Below are 20,295 nucleotides of genomic sequence, written 5' to 3' on the forward strand. Positions count from 1 at the left end.
CTAAATTTCTGGTGAGCCTGTATCTTCCACACTGGGAATGATTTCTCTCTAGTCTCAGACAGCATGTGTCCCAAAGAACTTGGGAAAGTACAGACAAGGAAAAAAGGTTAATCAGGATCTTTGGACTGTCTCATCAGTGAGGAATAACTGAGTAAGATAAGTTTCCTTAGTCTGAAAAAGAAACAAATCGAAGGAGATATGGTAGGTCTCAAAATTGTCTAGAACATAGGGATGAGACTAAAGGGGGAGATTCCTGCCTTCACCAATGCAATATGTGTGGGGCACAAATGAAGCCAACAGGTTGCTCATTCAAAGCAAAGAAAAGAAAGTGATTCTTCACAAAATGGATCAATCCACAATAGGTAGTTCCATGTAGTAGGCTGCTGTGGAGATAACAGAATTTTTCATGTCGATGATAAGAGAATGAAGAAATTAATAAAAAAATCAATTTGACAAAGGTTAATAATTGCAGTCACCACCAATACCCACAAACTACTGGATACTTGGCAATTATGTGGTGATCTGCGACCCTCACGTTTGCCAGAGGCAGAGTTCTGGGTTGGAGGCCACGAGCACCCAGTGCAGCATACTGGGGTCAAGCATGCTTTGGGGTCCAAGGATAGTAACAGACATGCTCCTCCACCTAGAATAAAATAACAATAAGTGTTTATATTAGTCATGTTTCCAAAAGTGACTCATTTAACTTTGTTGCATGTGGTTTGGATAGTTTAATGGGCAAGGAATTTCATCAAGTAAGAAATCAGTTCTAAACAGAAAAAAATACATTTTATTAAATAGCATTTCTCCTAGTGAAAAATACAAACATTTGTCTTTATATGTAAAATGCAAACATCTGTGGTACTTCATGTAGCAATTTACTGATTTTTTGTGGATTTGGATGTATTAGTAATAATATTAGATTCGAAAAATATAAGACAGTAGTCCAGGTCACTATTACAAACGTAATGCCAAGAAAAAATATCTTGTTAACAAGAGGCTTGGGATGTTGTTGCAAATCTTCATGTCTTTCAGTATCTCATACTGTCAGCCATTCCACACGAACTGCTTCTTTAGTTTTCTAGTCCATGTCACTGACAGAGGATTGTCCTTAAAACATCCTTAAAAAGAGCTGAGCCTCTTCAGGCCCCCTACAAGTCTCCCTGAGGATCTCTTCTATCTGAAGTTGAGCTAAGCGCAAAACACTTTTGCTATGCTGAGGATGCAGCCCACGCACTCAGTTGGTGATTTGGTTTCCTCTCTAAGTGAGAGGGAACTAGCTCAGCTTATCCTCAGGCCAGCTTGGGAATGTGAGGGGACTCAATCAGGTGCAGTGAAACGTCCCAGGCAAGCTCATCATCCACATGCAGCATGAATGTGACAACCCTTGAACCACAGTGGTACCCACACTCAAACTCAAACATGCTTGCAAAAGACAGACAGATCAAAAGCACAAATATTCCTGTATGTCTCCTTGCTGGGATATTTTTACCCTCTTATGCAAATCTTATGGCATTCTTATCACCTATAAGGCAGTAGGTGATTTAAATTATACTTTACAATCTGCTTCATGAAAATAAAATGACCTCTTTAAAGGGATGAGAGTTGTGATCATGTCTTGTTATTCTGACTGCCTGATAAGCTGAAAATCAAGAAGTAAATTAAAGGATTTTTTTTTATTACACTTTCTGCTTTACTTCTGTGGAAGAATTCCTTGTTCATCTTGCAATCTTAAAAACCTTCAGAGTTCTGTATGTGTTTGTATAAAGTCTTCATATACAAAATCCCATATACACTGAGGGAGAGTAAGTGTTTTATGTGCTGGTTGAATAAGAATTTAGGTCTGTCAGGAATGTGTACACCAGCCTTTTGGTTTTTATTTAATTTTTGGGTCTTCAAAAACCCTTTTTTGGTGTTCAGTTCAAGTTTTTCCTTTACAGAAGCTTAAGGTGAGACAAGATGAGAGAATTTTCTGTTCCAATATCCTAGAGGATAATGTCAATAAATGAGTTTTAATTAGTAAATCCTTTTCTATGTCACTGTGGCAGTAGGTAAACCATATTCCCTGATGATTATTCTATAACATTCAACAGAGGTTGTTCTATTTAATTTTTTTCTCATAGCACTGTTTTTCAGGAGTGATGTCTGAGCAAGATGTTGATCACAGCTTATTCTGAATTTTTTATGTTTTCTTGTACCTCGGTGTCACTGTAAAATTACTACTTTGAAGAGAGTACAGGTTTATAGTGTTTCATAATGCAGGATCCAAAGATATTTTCTTGAGTGTGTCAGGTTGTAGATTTGGATAGTCAACAAGAGGTATTGTGTCAAAACCCATCACCCTATAAATATGTATGTATTACTGCTGATGTGAATTAAGGATTATAATGAAAGAGTGAGATAGGACAATTTAATTGGTGTGACAATGTTGTTTTTTTCTTACTATAAGAATTGAAGCATAAACTGTGGAGGAAAAAGCTAAGGAAAAAAGCTTCCTTGACATTATTAGTGCAGTATAAATTTTCTAGAAACCAATAGTACTTTTCAGCAGTGTCATATAAGCCAGTTAATAGCTCTTGCTTGTCAAATCCAGCTGTATCAGCCCAACAGCAGGTAACTGCTTCTAATTTAATTGATGCCAGTATTAGAGTCCAAGAAAATAATCAATGAGTGTTTAGCAGAATCAAGAGATTCCTGTGCAAGCCAAATGAATTCTGGCAGACAGCATTTGTGCAGATTAAGAATCATTATATTAAACTTCAGAATCTTATCAGTACAACTGAAAATTTCTTTTCAGTTGCTGTGGTATTTTTAAAAGTAAAATATTTACTTATTTTGAGTAATTTATATGCTAATAGACTAATTTGATATTATCAAGAAGTTAAAAGGCAGTAACAAGTGTATGATTCATATTAGAAACAAGAACTTGAGCTGTTGTTTTTTTTTTGTATAGCAAAATACAGAGCCAAAAATAAGTCAATCTTTCGATGCAAACAAGATTGGGTTTGGTTCTTTTTTATGTACTATTTTATTTACTCTATTCACCATTTTGACATGTTTATTGCACTGTCATATCTGAAAGCTATTGTAAGGCCTGGTTCTGAAGCGCACTTGATCATTCCTTCTTCAGCAAGCTGTCTCCTGCCAGGTGAGTCTGGTAGCAAATATAGCATAACTTTATTACCCAGGGTAGTAAAATCAGGTATACTAAAAACTAAAAAATAAATTAATGTCTAACCTATTATTTTGTTCTGGAGCAACACTTTTTAAAAAGAAATTTTAATTGATCCTACCAAAAAAAAAAAAAAAAATGCTCTGTCCTATTTGCTGATTAACCTGTCTATAAAGTTGAGTGATTGAAAGACATGCTTTTATGGGCCTCATCGCATAGGCACCTGAATATTTCAGTCACTATCCTTGCAGTGGCTCTGTGAGGCAAGAAGGTAGCAGCTCTCTTCCCTAAGTAGGGAGTCGAAGCACAGGAAGACTGAATTATTTGCTTGAATAATGTACAAATGAAATTGATACCTTAAAAACTAGAAAGTTGATCCTTCTGGTCTTTCTAATTTTTGTTAAATGTGGGGCTTTTTATATAAATAATGGTTTATAGTTTGATATTGTCTGGATTGATAAGTAGGCAGTGGTGTCTCTGTTGAAGGACACAGTAACAGGGAGCTGGGCAGATCTGCCTACCTGGAAATTAAATAAAGGATTACTGATTAAATTTTCCTACATCCAGCACTGCAGTGCTCTTTAGATTAAATAGTTAGCTTCCAAGTCCATTCCTAGTCTTGACATTAATAATGTCAAATTTGTAACTGCAAGGTAGAAAGTAAGGTAAAGTAAGCTCAAGGGGAAGAGGGAAGGGGATTAAAGGTCAGTGCTGCCAAGTCCTCCCGAGCCCACAGTATTCATGGATCATCAAAATAGATGACAAAATTATGAAAATAACTGGCAAAACAGGCAGCCAAGAGTCTTGTGTTCGTAACAGTCTGTCTGCCTTGTGCTTTATGGGTGTTCACTTGTGTTCCTTGCAACAAGATTGTTAACAAGTTTCTTCGGGGAGCCCAGCCAGCCCCAGAGACTGATTCTGAAGTAATGGCTTCCTCAGTGTATTAAATAATTCTGACAGGCTGCTCATTTTCTTTAATTATCTCCAAGTATTAGTGGTTAAAAACTTGTAAAAAGTAATGGTATAAGTAATTAGCCTATTGACATTACTTTTCCTATAGGCTATACAAGATAATATGTCCTGAATTTGATGACATTTTATACATTGTACAGATAATTGTGTATTATTGAGAAAAATGTAAAACTGGGGAAAAAATAAAACTATTTTTTGGGAGAAAAAAAAAGGCATGTGAAATCCTTCATCCTAATATCTAGGACAGGAACCAAAGGTTATTTTATTCTGTGTGTTTGTGGGGAGTCTACTCTCATGTCTATTAGTGGTGTACAAGTCCATATGCTGAGTTAAACAAGAAGGCAGAAATTATTTGCTCCAGTAATTTATCTCCAGTGTTACTTTGCCAGTAATGTAACTCAAACTGTAGGAAAAAAATAAAATATAAAGATAAATATGAGTAAATTTATTCAAGGACTTTTCAAAGCCATTGATATTCTTTTATGACAATGTCTAAAACCACCCTGAAAGTCATTCTTAGTCTTAATGTTCATTAATGTTATACACTAAAGGACAAGATGAGCCTAAAACAATGCCTACAAAGTAAATAAAGACATTTTTCTAAATGTCGTCAATACCCCACACATTTTGACTGAATTTATTAAGAAAAAACATTTTCAGAAATTGTGTTTCAGATTCAGGGATTTTTAAGTAAATTTTCATTTTATCCTGTTAAATTCCAGTCCACTTTATACCACCACAAATTTTATAATCAGCTAATGAGAGCTCTATATCTTTACTTAAAGATACAATGCAGACGTAAAGTTCACTTCCATTCTGGGCAATGTCCAAAAAATAAATGGGACTTTTCTTTAAAATTTCTTTTTGATTATTTCAAAATTAAAGTACTATACTTCCTAAATTATGAGGTCATAGCTGTGTTTCAGAATCATTACCAGATTGCTGGCAGATCTCCATGAGTGTTTTCGTTCTGAATTAAAGGGCACTTTTGAGGCAAATCTTTTGATCATTCACACTTACTGTAGTTTTGCTCACATCAAGAGAGGTCTTGGAGAGTACAAACAAGATCACTTCTTGATAAAAAAAGCTGAGAGGATGCACTACATGAATTGGCACTTAGTCCACTGAACCAGATGAGATTTTGTTCACAGTGGAAAACCCTGAGGTGCATTTATTGCCTGCATCATTCCTCTCCATCAGCTGCTTCATTCTACAGAACATTCTCACTGGTTCACGTTACCTGCTAACACAGGTACAGCTTGTGTCTCATAAAAAATAGATACAGAGACACTACCCAAGGCTAGGTGAGTCCTGGCATATTTAGTCAGCCATCTTTCCCTAAATTTTGGTTAAATTTTCCAGTGTTTTTAAGATAACCTACTGAGCAGAAGGGATTTATACTGCTAATGTACTAAGGTGGGGAAGTAAGTAAGCAAAATAGTAGTATAACGCACGAGTATATAATCTCAATTTTGGAGTAACTTTTAGTGATATTTATATTTATGGTCCTTACATGCCAGAATATGTAAAAAATTCAAGTTTGTAGTGTATATCTTTCATGACTTACAATCCTTGAAAAATCTGGGTACTAAAAATAAGTCTTTACATTGTTTGCGTAAAATGCTATTGATGTAGAAGAAATTAACTTCCAAGTTTGCTGCTGCATGTCTGTGTGTCTATGTATCTGTGTGTCATCCGTAAGTAAAAGGTACATTTATCCAAGTCACCTTTTTATGATTAGTTCTTACCTGTGTTAGAACATGTTCACCCATTACTTTTCATGTTGCGAAAAAACATATCAAGAACAATAAAAATGATGAGATAGATCAAATTTATGTTGAAGTCACCAAGACATTTCAATTTGAATAAATTTTTACTTGATCTAAATGATTGTTAAAACAAAGCACGAAACAGGCAATGCAAAGTTATAAGAATTGTGCCAGAAAAATGAAAAATTATTGTTGTATATAGTTTATAATAGATGGTCTATTTAAACAGATTTTTTACTGCAATAATGAAAGATAAATTGAAGTCTAGTTCAATTATTTTTATTAAATGGAAAGATAAGTAGAATAGTCCAACTGAAAACTGTATTTTTCAAGATGAAGATTTTCGTGTAAAAATGATACAAAGTGTTATGAAGAAAAGTAATTTTCTAAATACTTGTTTATACTCTTATCACTATTTTTATTTTTCTGAAGGCTAGTACTTATGAATATGTGCTCCTGAAAATATTCATGGTAATATTTTCTAAAGTAGGAAAATTAATATTTAAAAACATTTTTTATATATAAAAGACATGAGAAGGATATATACATAATTCACAATCTGTGATAGAGAAATCTTGTATGTAGAACGCAGTCTAAAATGCCATCTGTTTTTTTCCTTTAAGGTTCTCATAAAATGTGTATTTTTAAAATACTTGGCTATGTAAAATTCATTTGCCCTTTCTTTTGGAAACATTTGTTAACTGTTTTGCAACATCCATTAGTAATGCATGCAGTTTACACCTTTGATCACAGTTTTCTTTTTTTTCCCTCCTTTCTCTTTTTTTTTTTTTTTCATTTTTCTCTTCCATGTTAACCAGGGAAAGAACTACTCTAAAACAAGCATATGGACAATCTGTGGGTGTCTGTTTGTGTGTGTAAAACCTGCACTTGGGGAAACTTCATTTAATTATTTACTTTTGAGCAGGTAAATGATCTAAATTTTCTTCTCATGGGTCCTCTGGTTTTGCAGTCTTGACCTTTAGTGGTTTTAACCTTAAACCTTCATCAAACTGACCCAGGTTTATATGGAAGGAGAACAAGTTGCTTTAGTTGGTGTTCTCTGTAGAGCTGATGTTTCTCTATTTTCTTTCTCTCTCTCTCTCTCTCACTAACTCAGCTGGAGTTACTAAGATCAAAAATTTCTTAGGTGCTCCTAGCTGAAGTTCTATAAAATTAGACTATTCTTCTTCATTTCTCTGACTTCTGAGGTTTTATGGCTTGAATGAAAAGCAGACTTCACACTCATCCACAACTATTGTGCTGGAAGGCAGCTGAACGATTGAGTACTGCCATTAAAGCCAATACACTTTCCCTGAATTCTGTTTGCAAATTGTACCATTGGGCTTCTTTGTACCATTCTACTTCTTTGTCTGTTTCCCTTCCTCTATGTAGGGTTGATAATGCTCTCTGAAAATTGATGTAAAGTTATCATCTGTAGCTCTTACATGAACATGGCTCTGTAGAACCTGAACATCATTAACTTTCCTTTGTCAAAGTCTGTAATACCGCTGGGACTCAGTGTGTCGCTACACAAATCCTATATACACCCTGCAGTGCTGATATGTGCTGCTAATTTGCTGTTGCCATGACTAGTTTATTATTTTGCCAGTTCACAGGGAAAAGTGCTTTTGCATTCTTTTCACAGCTGGCAGTACTGCTCAGCCAGGCAATGTAGGAGTTCTTGTGGGCTAAGTAGAGAAAGAGCTGATATTTGCTGCCCTGGAATGACATTGGCACACATACCTTTCCTGTGGGACAGAGGTAGGTGTAACAGCAGGATCAGCCTGTAAAATGTAGTCAGTAATGCTGGGAAAACCGTGGTTTACTTTTCCTTTGGGAAGTCTTGCCCTTTTGGGAAGTCATTTGGAAGCACCTTACAACCTTCCATTAATGATTCTGGTGCATTTATGTTGCTGTGCTGAGGAGGGATGTTAGAAAGTTGCATTGCACTCATGGGGAGACATATCCTTCACCTGAGGCCTGTAACCTCTCTTTTATAACCTCTTTATGGACAAGCATGTACCTGTTCTTAGCTGTGCTTTGTATAGCCCAGCCTGGCCGAAGCACTTATTCATCTGCCTGTCAAAGTCATGACATCCACAGATCACAGGCAAGTTGGAGAACTACTCTGTATATATTTTTTTTTTTTTCTGTCTTCCAAAAATATTTCTTGTTGCCCCTTCTTAAAATTGAAAACACTGCCCGTTGCTTAAATACTGAGGAATTTTTTTGAGAGCAAGCTAATCAGCATCAAATCAGTTTTTATTTATGTTCTGAAGAGACATCTTCAGATTGTCCCATTCTTTTATCTTCTAAAATACAACATCAATTTCACATTCATCTCACACTTAAGAAAGAACTTGTATATGTTTATCTCACAGGGACAAAATTTGAGTTCTTAAAAAAACCAAAAAATTCCAAAGAATCCCATATTCCACAGTTGGCCATGTGGTGCTGATAACAAAGGAGTCATACATATCCAAAATTGTTTCTAAGGGTCCACAGTACTAACCCAGACCACAAAATAGATGCTTCAGGAAGTCAGAAATGCTACACTGCTACGAGTGGTACAGGGCAGATGGTTTATCAAAATATGAAGAAAGTATCTAACTATTGTTCCAGGTACCAGCTGTTCCATTAATGGAAACAACACTACTTAGTAGTATTATTTAAATTAAACTAATTTTAAGATTACTTTTATTTTATGTGATATTGGTATTAAAATGGCTTGTTAATCAAGCTAAGCCCAGTCTAACTAGGTTATTAAGTTAATGATAAGCAAAGAAATCTTGAGGTTTTTATGAATTTTAAAGTATTCATTGGTGTTTCTTACTAAGTTTATGAATTTTAAAAGAATATTTATAGTAAATTTGGTATTCAGTTGAATTCTTAGAGAACAACATTATCCTGATATGGCTGTAAGTGTGCTGGGACATAGTTTATTCACGATTTTATAGCATGAAATTTCTTTGTGACAGATGTTTGGCATCCCACAACACCAATTCATGTTTCCAGAAAATGTATCATTAAGATGAAAAATATGTACATTTTAAGGCACACATATAGTAAATCAAAAGCTTGGTCTTGCTTAATTTTTTTTTTTCTGTCTGTGCTATATGATTTTTTCAAAGAAAATTTTGCAGCACTCAAAACAAGGCCAGCTGGATGCCAGCAAGAGATGAATCTATTCTGAAAGCTTAAAAAGGCTCACTACAGGTGAATGCTGTATTCTTCTCATTCTGCTAAGCCAGCCTCTCAAAAAACTTAGAGTAAAGGATGTTGCTCTAAGTGGATCTCATAGCAGCTCAAGGATGGCTATTTCCCTGCGCAGATGTGGAAGGTCAGGGTGGGAAGGTTGGAAGCTCTGTGCATAAAGACTTTTTTTCTTCTTATTGAGTCAAATAAGACTCAATTAATTAAAAACCTTATTCCTTTAATACAATCAGCTCTGTGGGGCATGTGGCTGTTGTAAATAGACCTGTGCCCTGCTGTGGGTATGAGCTTGGGCAGTTACATATTATTCCCCTAGATAAATAAAGTGCAGTTCTAGCATGGCTTTCCAAAGATGGCTTGCAGACTCTCTTTTTAGGGGTTGTACCTGCTATGTTCCTACAGTAAGTCACACACTATGACCATAGTTTGGTAGTTAGAGCTTGACCCTGAATGAGACTGGGAAATACAACTTGCCTCAATACTAGAGTGAATTACAGTTCAATTACTGTAAGCACTACTTACAAGAGAATATGCTTATAAGGTAGTTTGCACATTGAATCTATTCTGATTCATTAAATCAATACTGTAGAAGACAAATCATCATCAGATATCCTTGAAAGAAATGAGATTTTCTGAAAAAAAACTTTGCACTGAAAATAAATATTTTATTACTCAATTTTTTATAGAATTAAAAATGCTAGCTTTCAACAGATTTGGTAGCTTTTATATCTAGAGTATTTTTCCCTGAAAAAGTGGAAGCAACAGTAATAACGACTGATTCCTGGTTTACTCAATTTTGACAAATTCATTTGTAAATAACTGCAATTACCTGTTCATTCTATATATACGTCTTTTAGGCATAATCAAAATTAACATCACTAGGTTGTATATTTTCTTAAAGTGCCTTATTCACCATAGAGATTTTCTATTATTCAGTAAGTAAAATATTTAGTCTCTTTGAAGAGGCACAAACACTTCCCACAGTCCTGGTTTCTACATTTGAGAAGTGTCATATGATGATGAAATCTGTAAAAACTTAAAGGCAGACAACAAAGGAAAGATGATGTTTGATGCTCAGAAGGTCTACAGCCAGTGAATATATTATTATTTAATAGATAAGTCTCTTCTTATGTTCAAAAAGGGCGTGTGTCATTTATCACAGCAATATTTTTAGGAAAATTGCTAAAATTGGTTCCCTTTGTGAATATCACTTCCTTGATCAAATGCAGGTGAATTTAGCTACCAATAGCTGCAATATTTGTCAGTGAAAGAAGCCTGACTTCTGCAAACATTTATGAATGGATAAAAGCCCTGCCACATCACAACTAACTCCCACACCACTGAAAGGATTTCACAGTAATTTCTGTCTAACAAAGGTTAATGTTTAATTGCAAAAGCATTTTTTTGATAAAGTTTATCCTACCCCTGAATCTTGAAACAATCAAATATTATTATTTGAGGAGTTTGAAATTCTGGAAAATGAAAAAGGAGGGGTGAGAGGGATAGGGGGGAGAGATGATGTATGATTTCCACATAAGAAAAAAAACTTCAGTTGTTTCCATTTTGAGATCTTTAGTATGGTAAAACTTAAAGGTGAAAAGAAAATTTCCCTAAGTGCATGAACTTAAACAATAGAAAATGTTTACTCTCAGTCTGCAGGAGAGAACCCTGCCAATACTCTGCATGGGAGTACTCTGCTAGTGCTTGCAAGGCCCTAATTATTAGTGGATAAAATTGGAGACAACGGGAGTTTTGCCATTGGCTTTCTAAAGTCCAAGATTTAGGCTTCATGGACACAGTTACACTTCCCTGGACCCTGGAGAGATTTTGTCCTTGTTAACTGATTTTCCCAGGACTTCTAAAAGAATTATATACAAAATAGGAACAAATTAACATCCCTGTTCTTTCAATGAGCAGTTCTGTCAGAAAAATGGAATATAAACTCATCCAGAAACAGTTTTTCTACTTCACTTCCTGCTTCTTCCAAGTTCTCTGTAGGAATAACCTTCCCACCCTCTTGTCTCTGGAGTAAAATGACTCTATGCTCTTTCCTTCCTTCTCCACTCCCAACAGCAGCAGCAGAAATGTCTGTTCTTCCATATCATCAGTATAAAACATAAGTACAGCCACAGATATAGAAAACAGATCTCTTACAGCAGCTATACAGTAATTTTTGTTCCAAATTATAAAGCTTTCATTTTTTTTTAATCTATTGTATTGTACTCTCAATGGATTCTTAGGAATATTTGTCTTTATTCATTAAATACATGTGTAAATCTTGAAAGTGATTGCTATAGCTACTATAGCTAGCATATAACTGTATGTAAACTCAACATGTTTTTCTTAAAATTGATTTGGGAAAATCCAGTAGGGACAATCATATTCATATTTATAATTAAGCTGCTCCATTTGAGCAGAAATGATGTAACCTTAAGCTGTGAAAGATATTTTTCTTTTGCTTCTTAGTACACAGGTGTGACATTTTTATTAAAAAGAAGGCATACCAATATTCTTACACATTGTAGCATAACGATATGTGAAATATTAATGTATCCATAACTTAGAATATATACAGGATTTCTGGGATTTGATTCAGTTCTGTATAGTTCCACATAAATGCTGCTTGTTTTTAGTAATCCAAGGCAGAAGAACAAGCTCTATCTGATTCTTTACTTGTGTTTTAAGAACCTACTTTTCTCCCATGCAAATGTTGATTAGTCAAAAGACCCCACTAAAATAGAATGTTTACCTATTTTTGCAAAACCTCAAACCTTAAAAAAAAAGCCCAAAAAACTTGTGTCACAAGATAGCAAAAAAGGCAAACTGTGCAGCAAGTCACTTATCTGTACTGCTTCAGCAAAATGAAAGAAATACATACAGCACAACCCTTCTCTATGCTACTTCTGGAACCTGAGGAAAATCAACACTGCTGTGTGATAATACAGCCTTTAAAAGTATTGTTCTGAGGAAATCTTGCTGACAAAACATTATTCAGGGGGTGTGCTTTCTTAGAATTTATGCATAGGGCACAGAAGAGCCCTTTCAGTTTCTTTGCTGTAGTTCCTATTCCGAGCACATTAAGCATTATTTGTTCATGCTTGCTGGATTATTTTTTTGTGCAATTTTTTTGTGTGTCTTTTAATGTGAATGTTTGCCTGATTTTTTTTGGGCCAGCTTAAGACAAAGGGACTAAAAATTCAAAATATGTCATATTTCACTCATAAAATTCTGTCCCTGTAAATGCCTTAAAATTATGTCTCTAATGTATGTGTTAATTTTTTTTTTCACCTCTATAATGGAACTCTTTTTTTCCTGTTTATGAAAGAGAACTGGTCAAACAGTTTATGATAGTATGCCTTGTCACAGTGATAGACAGGCTGAGGTAAAATCTTTCTACTCTGTCATTCCCTACCTCTTCTAGTATATCATTATCAAACAAAAAGAGACACCTTAACTGACAGAGCTTTACATCATGTGTGATTTATGGAACAAGTTTTTTGTATTTAACTTAACATGAAATTTAAATACATGAGGACGGGAGAGGGAGTTTTTAACATTCGTTTGCTAGGTGGTCAATAAAGAAAAATATTTGAAAAAAAAAAAGGAAAATGAAAGAAGGGAAGGATAAAAATGAAGAAAGCTTCATCAGCACCAGCAGAATTTAGTAGACCTTTACTCTAAATCCTTCCAAGTTCCAGCTAAAGGGCACACTGATATAAATCAGAAAATAGCAGAAGGTGTATAAGCTAAATAAGGTTCCAATCAGTATAAAATTAAGCATAAGCTTTTATAATCAGTTTATAATCTTTTAACTTTACAAATGCAATGGATTTAAACTGATTCTCATTCAACACACATTTCTAGGCATGTGTTTGCTACAGTTTTAGTCTTTCTTTTTATGTTCTAACTTCAAGAACCTATCACTTTTTGTTTATGACAGAGTGCCTTTTTGAAGTACTTAAAACTTGTGTATTTATCAATATTGTTGTTATTATTATTTCTAATATTATCTTGGGCACAGAAAAAAATCAGCTTATTTAGACTAGTGTGTAAGGCAATGAGAGTGTCGTTTCATGCCTCTGCATGTGATAAAATTGTGACTTCCTGAAGTAGAGTAAGCCTTGTTTAGGAAGCCTAATTAGGGTACAGTTTTAGGAATGATACTGAGCTCTTGGCTTTACAGAGAAACTATCTCTGGATATTTTGCACAGCTGATTCAGGAAGGCAGTCAGGCTTGGGATTCACTCTGTGTGTGGTCACACGCACCATTTATGTGACTGTGGAGGTCAGCTAACTGCAAACTAGGGTTTTCTGTGTTAGGGATTGATGAACAGTAGGAGATAACTACTTTGTGACTACTTTGCCTATGATATTTATGACTGCATAGTTGGAGATGTATTTCTTCTCCTAGCTGCAGCTGTGGTATGGAAATGTATGCTGCCTCACAGCTACCATCCCTCATACAGGTTGCTCCCTCCTCAGAAGAGCAACTCCAGCAGGAAATTCGAGTTTTCCATAATTAATTTGAAAGAACCAGGCTTACAAATGTCAGCTATTCAATTCCTCTAACTAGATGGGACAGTCTGACATAAAGAATTTTAGGGGAATTCAATTAGCTCCAGATGTTTAAGATGGCGAAGTGAATACCACCAAGAAAAGTAGTGGGAAGCTGCTCAGAGTCAAGATCTCTTCCAGCAGCATGGCAGTTGTCAACAGGCAGCTGTCTTTTTGGCTGTCACTTCAGAAACTCAATGGCACAGCCCACACTTTCTTCCCTATCACACAAGATATTCCTACTAGCATTGGTAGGGCAACTCCTGTGAGAGAAAAAATCTCATGCAACTGACTGGCTGTAGCTAGAGCTTCCATCATAAATTAAATCTCAAATAAAAAACAAGTCCATAATGTCATAACTATTAGGTGAGATGAGGAATAAAGCATGTGTCCTCTGATGATAATGGTATTTCTTATGTGTAGAAAAGTCCAAGTAACTAACCAGGTTTCTATACTTGCAGCTTAAGAGATCTATTAACTATAATTCTACAGAAAGTGGATCACATTCATACACCCTACAAAGAAAACAGATTTTGTCATTTCAGGAGCATAAACACCTCATTCTAAACTGAAAATTTCTAACCTTGCCAACAGCTTCATTTCAGTGACACTGCAGTATAAAGTTTCTGCTTGCTCTCAACTTTCTGAGCAGTGGTTATCTGGTGATCTGCAGAGAAACTATCTTCATAAACACAGTAGACAGTCATTAGAAATTATAAACTCTCCTTTAACAGGTGTCTTAGAAATTTTAGTTTAGATTTTAAAAAAATTCACATAAAAACTTCTTAAGTCTCTAGTGTTTATTGTATTTATTCATACCACATAATTAATATTTTCATGCACTGATCTTTTATATGTGTTGTAAAAGAGACACAGCAGGCAACACAGTGCAAAATCATGTATTACTATCAGTATGTATTATGTAGAGAGATGCAGCTCTTTTTTGATATTCTGATAGTGATTCCTCTTTCAAAAAACAAATACTGCAATCACTACCTCAAAAGATCACCACCCCTTCATACTTACAATTTTAATTGATTACAGCAATGCCATTGAACATTTTGCTGATCTTTCACAATTCAATAGCAAGAGTTAGAATTTGTCATGCTGTTTTTTCTTAATTTAGTTTTTGAAATCAGTGAATAAGTGTTGGCTTCAAGAGGAATACAAATATCTCCTGCCTAAAGCTGGGATGATTTTTTCCCCAGAGCCCTGTTTGTGGCATATTCCCTTCCCTCATTTCTGAGTTTTGGTTAGCAACATTATCCTCTGACTTAGCCACAGGTACTCCAGCCAGGCATGGGTACAGAGGGAGTAGCAGTGCTTTCACAGGTGTAGATCAAACCAGGCCTACTGGTGCCAACTCAAATGCATCCATTAGTAACAGGAGATGTCTTCCACAGGCTCCTTCAACCCAGAAGATTATTTACCACCAGTTTGGGGTGCTCAGTAGTGGAAAGAAATTCTGCATCTGTGCATGAGGATACATGGCATAACCTCACTTTTTCCATGTGATGCATTAAGGGTTTTGGATTGTGAGGGTTGCACTTTCAATCCCCTCCTCAGTTCCTGTAAAATACTTTGAAAAATGCTGAAATTATAAAAATTTAATAATGTGATAGAATCTTTACACTGAGCTGGCATCAGTAGCTGCACACTAGATTGTAGCTCATAATCCTTTAGAAGGATATATAAAATTGAGATGGATAAAGAGAAATTGGAAGTTGATATATTGCCTCAAATTTTGTCTCCTGTTGCTGTCTAATAGCCAATACTGGAATTTGTTGTTGGAACCTGTGATTATGCTGTTACTTGACAATGACTATACCCAGAGACCTCAACAGACTGAAGTTCATATCAGCTGTCACCATTCTGCAGAACATTTCTCTAAAATGACATTCAACCTAACTGAAGTGAAACCTATCAACGTGTGCACAGAGCACATTGTAACATGGAGTTATATGAGATCAGTAAGAATAATTTAATTTTAAAGCTTACTTTTTATGTTGATTCTTGCAACAAAGTTGAAGAGGGCAGAGCAAAACACTGTGTTTCTATATGCATCAGCTCCAGCTGAAATGGTGATGCAGAAATAATCATCAGAAATCTATGCAACTTGTAACTTACGTGTATAATTACTTGTATAATTAAATTATATTAAGACATTGTTGAGAAATTTTTATTCTTTTAGTGTTTTACTAGTGCATAGCATTTTTCATTGACCAATATTTTCACATATATGGCATTCCATCAAAGGAATATTGTGAGTTTTTTCACTGTGACTATAGAAGCATCAATTCTTAGAAGCAGATATTTTGCTAAACATAAGAAAAGAAGACAAAGAAATACAACACGAAGAAAATTAATCATGATGATAAGATGCACAGCTTACTAATTCAAATAGTATTTTTAATTTTTTTGCATATATGTGTACACACACACATACACGTCCTTTAATTGGCATTTTTAATTATTCAGTTATATTATTATTAGTTATAGTTTGAAATTCTCATAGTGCTCAGAAAACCAGCTCACAGATAGAAGTCTCTTATAAAAGGCTTCTACAAAGCTAGTAAAAAACACACCTCTTCCTAGTACAAATAATTTTCAGCTTTGAAAATTGTTCTTTTCCAAATGACCTTTTAAAAAACCATTCTTTTCTCCTTTTTTCACTTTTCTTTTACCTCATAATTTTGAAATTAGACTCAGCTATCTTAAAGGTCTTTTTTATCCTCAAGGATTCTCTGATTCTGTATTTTAGTTGCTACTTGTTTCCATATACCTATTGTCATTCATCTGACCCATTTGCAGGAGTGTCCTAACTCCCATCAGCACAAGCTTTAGTCTGCATGACTAATTCATGTTAACTTATTATTTAGAAGATGCCCTAGGTAATCCAAACTTTTAGGATCGGGAAACATTTGCACTGATTGTGTTGTGAGCAGATTTGACCTCGTCCCTAAATGTCCTCTGCAGTGGTGTGTGTGTGTGTGTGTGTGTGTGTGTGTGTGTGTGTGATGGAGAGGAGAGGGAAAGAAATAAAAGCTATTTTATTGGATTTGATTAGCAACAATTACACTGTTTTGTTTCGGTTTTTTGTTTTGTTTTTTCTTTTTTAATTTCTCCATGTCCTGAATTAAAGTCTCTGACACCCCCATACCCCTTTGAATCTTAGGCAAATTTTCAAGGTTTATGTATTTTTAGATGGAAGGAATAAGTACATTTGTGTGAAAGCAGTACATTAGATTCTAATTATCAGTTTTTAAAAGAAGCTTTGCAATCTGTGTAGATCATAGAGCTCTTGCCAAGAGAAAATATGTGTAGAATAATTATATTTTAAAAGGGCAGCCTTCCAAACAGAAAGTCTCTAGACTCATTTACACCCTCCTCTCTTGTAGTGGGTATCCTTGTTCCACCAGACACTTTTTCAGTAGAGATCTGCCAAAATAGGTCTGCCTGGGTCTATGTTAACTGCACAAAAATGGCCATTTTCTTCCTCGTTCAGGCCATCATTCTGTATTTTCAGTTTTAGGTATTATTGGAGCTGAATGGATGTTCTGGTTTCTCAAATAGTTTTCTTTGCACATCTTACCCAAGACACTACAGGATCTGGTGGCTACAGAATGAATGGTTATACCTGGGAGTAGATGCAGGAAGAGAATATAATGGAGTAAAGTCCTAAAATATATTGTATAAAGAAAAATTATGTAAAGATGCAGATGTGGGATGTATAATTAACACTGCTGTGCAGGCAAGGAATGGTTAATAGCCTGGAACATTTACCATTTTTCTAGACCAGATAAGCACGTAATATAGCATTTAAAGTGGTTAACTAGTAACAAAAAAATGGGACAGTGATTTTTTTTTTTTTTCAGTCTGCAGAAATTGGAATAAGATGTAGAATCTCAGAGTGTATCATAGGGTAAATATATCAGTTTAGGGGTTTTAAACATTCCTGGACATTTGGGAAATGCGGAAAAGGAAGTTGTCAACTCATACAACCGCTTTTCAGTGTCTGCATTGCTGTGAAATTAAGATCACAGCAATACTGGCAGATGTCATAGCCCTTGTTCTGGCATGATTTGTGGGGATATAGTGATTTTTTTGATTGCTTCATTCTAAAGTAGACTATTTTGCAATTTTTTAAGCTTCTTTTGCTTCCGATTTCTTTACTTATGTATGTGAATTTAGTGATAACTGACTTTGAAAATTATTGTATTAATAGAAGTCATAGAAGTATTTAAGGAAAGAGAAGGTGAACAGTTGAGCATCAGATGAAATAGGATACTGAAGGGAAAATCAGCACCACAGGACACTGAGAAGAAATACATCTGATCCATACTCCTGCAATGCTCAATTTACTTAGGAGTGTAGACCCATTCTTGATATACATTACCTAAAGCATTTACTGATCTTTTATGGGGTTTGAAATTATTTGTGCTGATGCATGAATTCTTGAAGAGCTGATAACACTGAGTTATTGAAGCAGTAAGATCTTAATTTATTGCTAAAATACAAACAATCATACTTCTTGCTAGAAACTGTCAGAAGAATTGAATAAATAATTTCTCCCAGATGTGCTAGTAGAGAGTTGTTATCAACTTTTCATCCTCTTGAAGCAAACTAGCATTCAGCTTATTACAGGCTGAAGCAGATTGCTAGATCACATGGATTTGTAGACTGACTCAGTCTGGCATCTGGTACTGGATATGATTCAAAAATGCTGCCATAATTTCTTCATAGATTTATGCAATGTATCTTACAATAGTCTCCATCTTATTATTCACACATTTTTTTTTCAATCAGTCATTTCCTTTGCCATATGTGTTATTGTTTGTACACATTAGCAAGAATTATGGAATGATATGTCTTTTTCCTGACATCATGGAAAAATATTCATGAATTTCTGCACTAACAGAATTTTGCTGCAAGAAATTATTAGTTTTACACTTGGTGTAGATTTGCCCAAAGATCTGACATTAAACTGTGTGCAGAATACAAGTGTAGATTTCAACAAAGATAGAAATGAATCCCTCATATTTCCAGGCCTCTGCTGCATGTTTAATATTCAAGATTTATAGAGAAAACATAAAATTAAGACAACCCATGTGAATACAATAATTTGTACAACCTTGTTGCATTAAATTCAGATAATTCTGGAATGTAAACACCTTGTGGGGGGGAAGTAGGTAATATCTGAGCACTTGTTCTCTTGCCCTTTAATTTTACTGAAATAATGGAAGACCAAGTATTAGAAAATAAGTGCGAGCAAGAAGGTGAAATGGGATAGGAACCCAAAATTGCTGTGGACACAGTGTCAGAAAAACTAGTCTCTCACAAATCTTCTGTTTTTCAGCACAAAAAATAAATGTCTTTTCTTCCAGTGTAATACAGCTTGTAGCACATAAATCAAGACACAGTAGCAAGCACTTATTCTTTAGCCTAAACTGCTTTCTGAAAGATTTAAGGCATTGAAAGTCAGGATTATTTCCTAGTGTTGTGTAAGTACAGCTAATGCTAGCTTCTTGCTCTTCATCCTTGCATCTGAATATAAGTTTTGCATTCCCATTATTGTTGGAGAATGTAGTTAATTTTAAATTAATCAATCAGCTGTTCCCCTGCAGTAATTTGACGCTGTGTAATGTCGAATTGACCCACAAATTGCATAGCTTGGTGTGGGTTACAAATAAGCATGCATTTGCGCATTGCCCTGCAATGTCATCCAGGAAACTTATGTCAAAATCAGCAAATTTGGTGAATAAATACAACGTGACACATCCCAGCTATTGCAGAGCATTGCAGCTCTGCTGAAATAGGTGGAATGGTTCCTAGGTTATAAGTAGCTGAGTGATACTCGTGAAGCCCAGTAAATACATCTGCAACCGTAGAATTGCTATTCCTACCAGTTGTAAACCTTTTTTTCTCCAATACATTTTGGAACAAAAAGCCTGTATTTAGTCTAGTCTTTGTATTTCAGTCTTCCTTTATTTTGGGACCCCTTGCTTTTCCTGCTTTTTCTCCAGCTAGGAGAAGCAATTATAATTGATTCTCTCTAGTATAATCCAAGGGCTCAGATAAGACATGCAATACAGCCTGATTTGTTACTAGTTGAACACAAAACCTACAGCTGGCAATCAGAAACACACTCAACCATCTCAGCTTTAGTGCCAAATCCAATGACAGGAGATGGGAGTAATCTTGTCATGCTTCCCTGTTTACAAATTCCTGTCTCATAATTGCATCATTTTGCTCTGTGATATTATGACTTCCAGGAGTATGCATCAAGGTAGTCTTAACAATGAAGCCCAAAAAATTTTATTTAATATAGGGATACTACTAAAACAGTTTTCTGGTTCCCTCTAAAAAGTTCTAACATTTTTTTCTTCAACCTTTCTCATCATCCTTTTGATTCTTTTTTTCTCTTGATGTGTGTCTGTAAGCCTCTAAATGATAATGGAAGGAAAATACCAAGTTTTTACTAAGCAGAGTGTAATGAAACAGCAGGAAGTTTTGAGCCATTTAAATTAAAAGAAGGAGGAAGAAAATTGACATTAATTATCTCAGACTACATTATCTTTTCATTTTGCAAGCAAGAAAATATTTAACACCTTGGAAGCA

At 35.0% G+C, this 20,295-nt stretch overlaps 1 protein-coding gene across 4 annotated transcripts in view; it reads left to right on the forward strand.

Annotated features, from left to right (window-relative positions):
• CDH12 (cadherin 12) overlaps positions 1–20,295 on the forward strand; it is a 643,007-nt gene that overhangs the window by 492,378 nt on the left and 130,334 nt on the right. The window lies entirely within an intron of this gene.

The sequence above is a fragment of the Molothrus ater genome, chromosome 1, assembly GCF_012460135.2.
Source record: "Molothrus ater isolate BHLD 08-10-18 breed brown headed cowbird chromosome 1, BPBGC_Mater_1.1, whole genome shotgun sequence".
NCBI lineage: Eukaryota > Metazoa > Chordata > Aves > Passeriformes > Icteridae > Molothrus > Molothrus ater.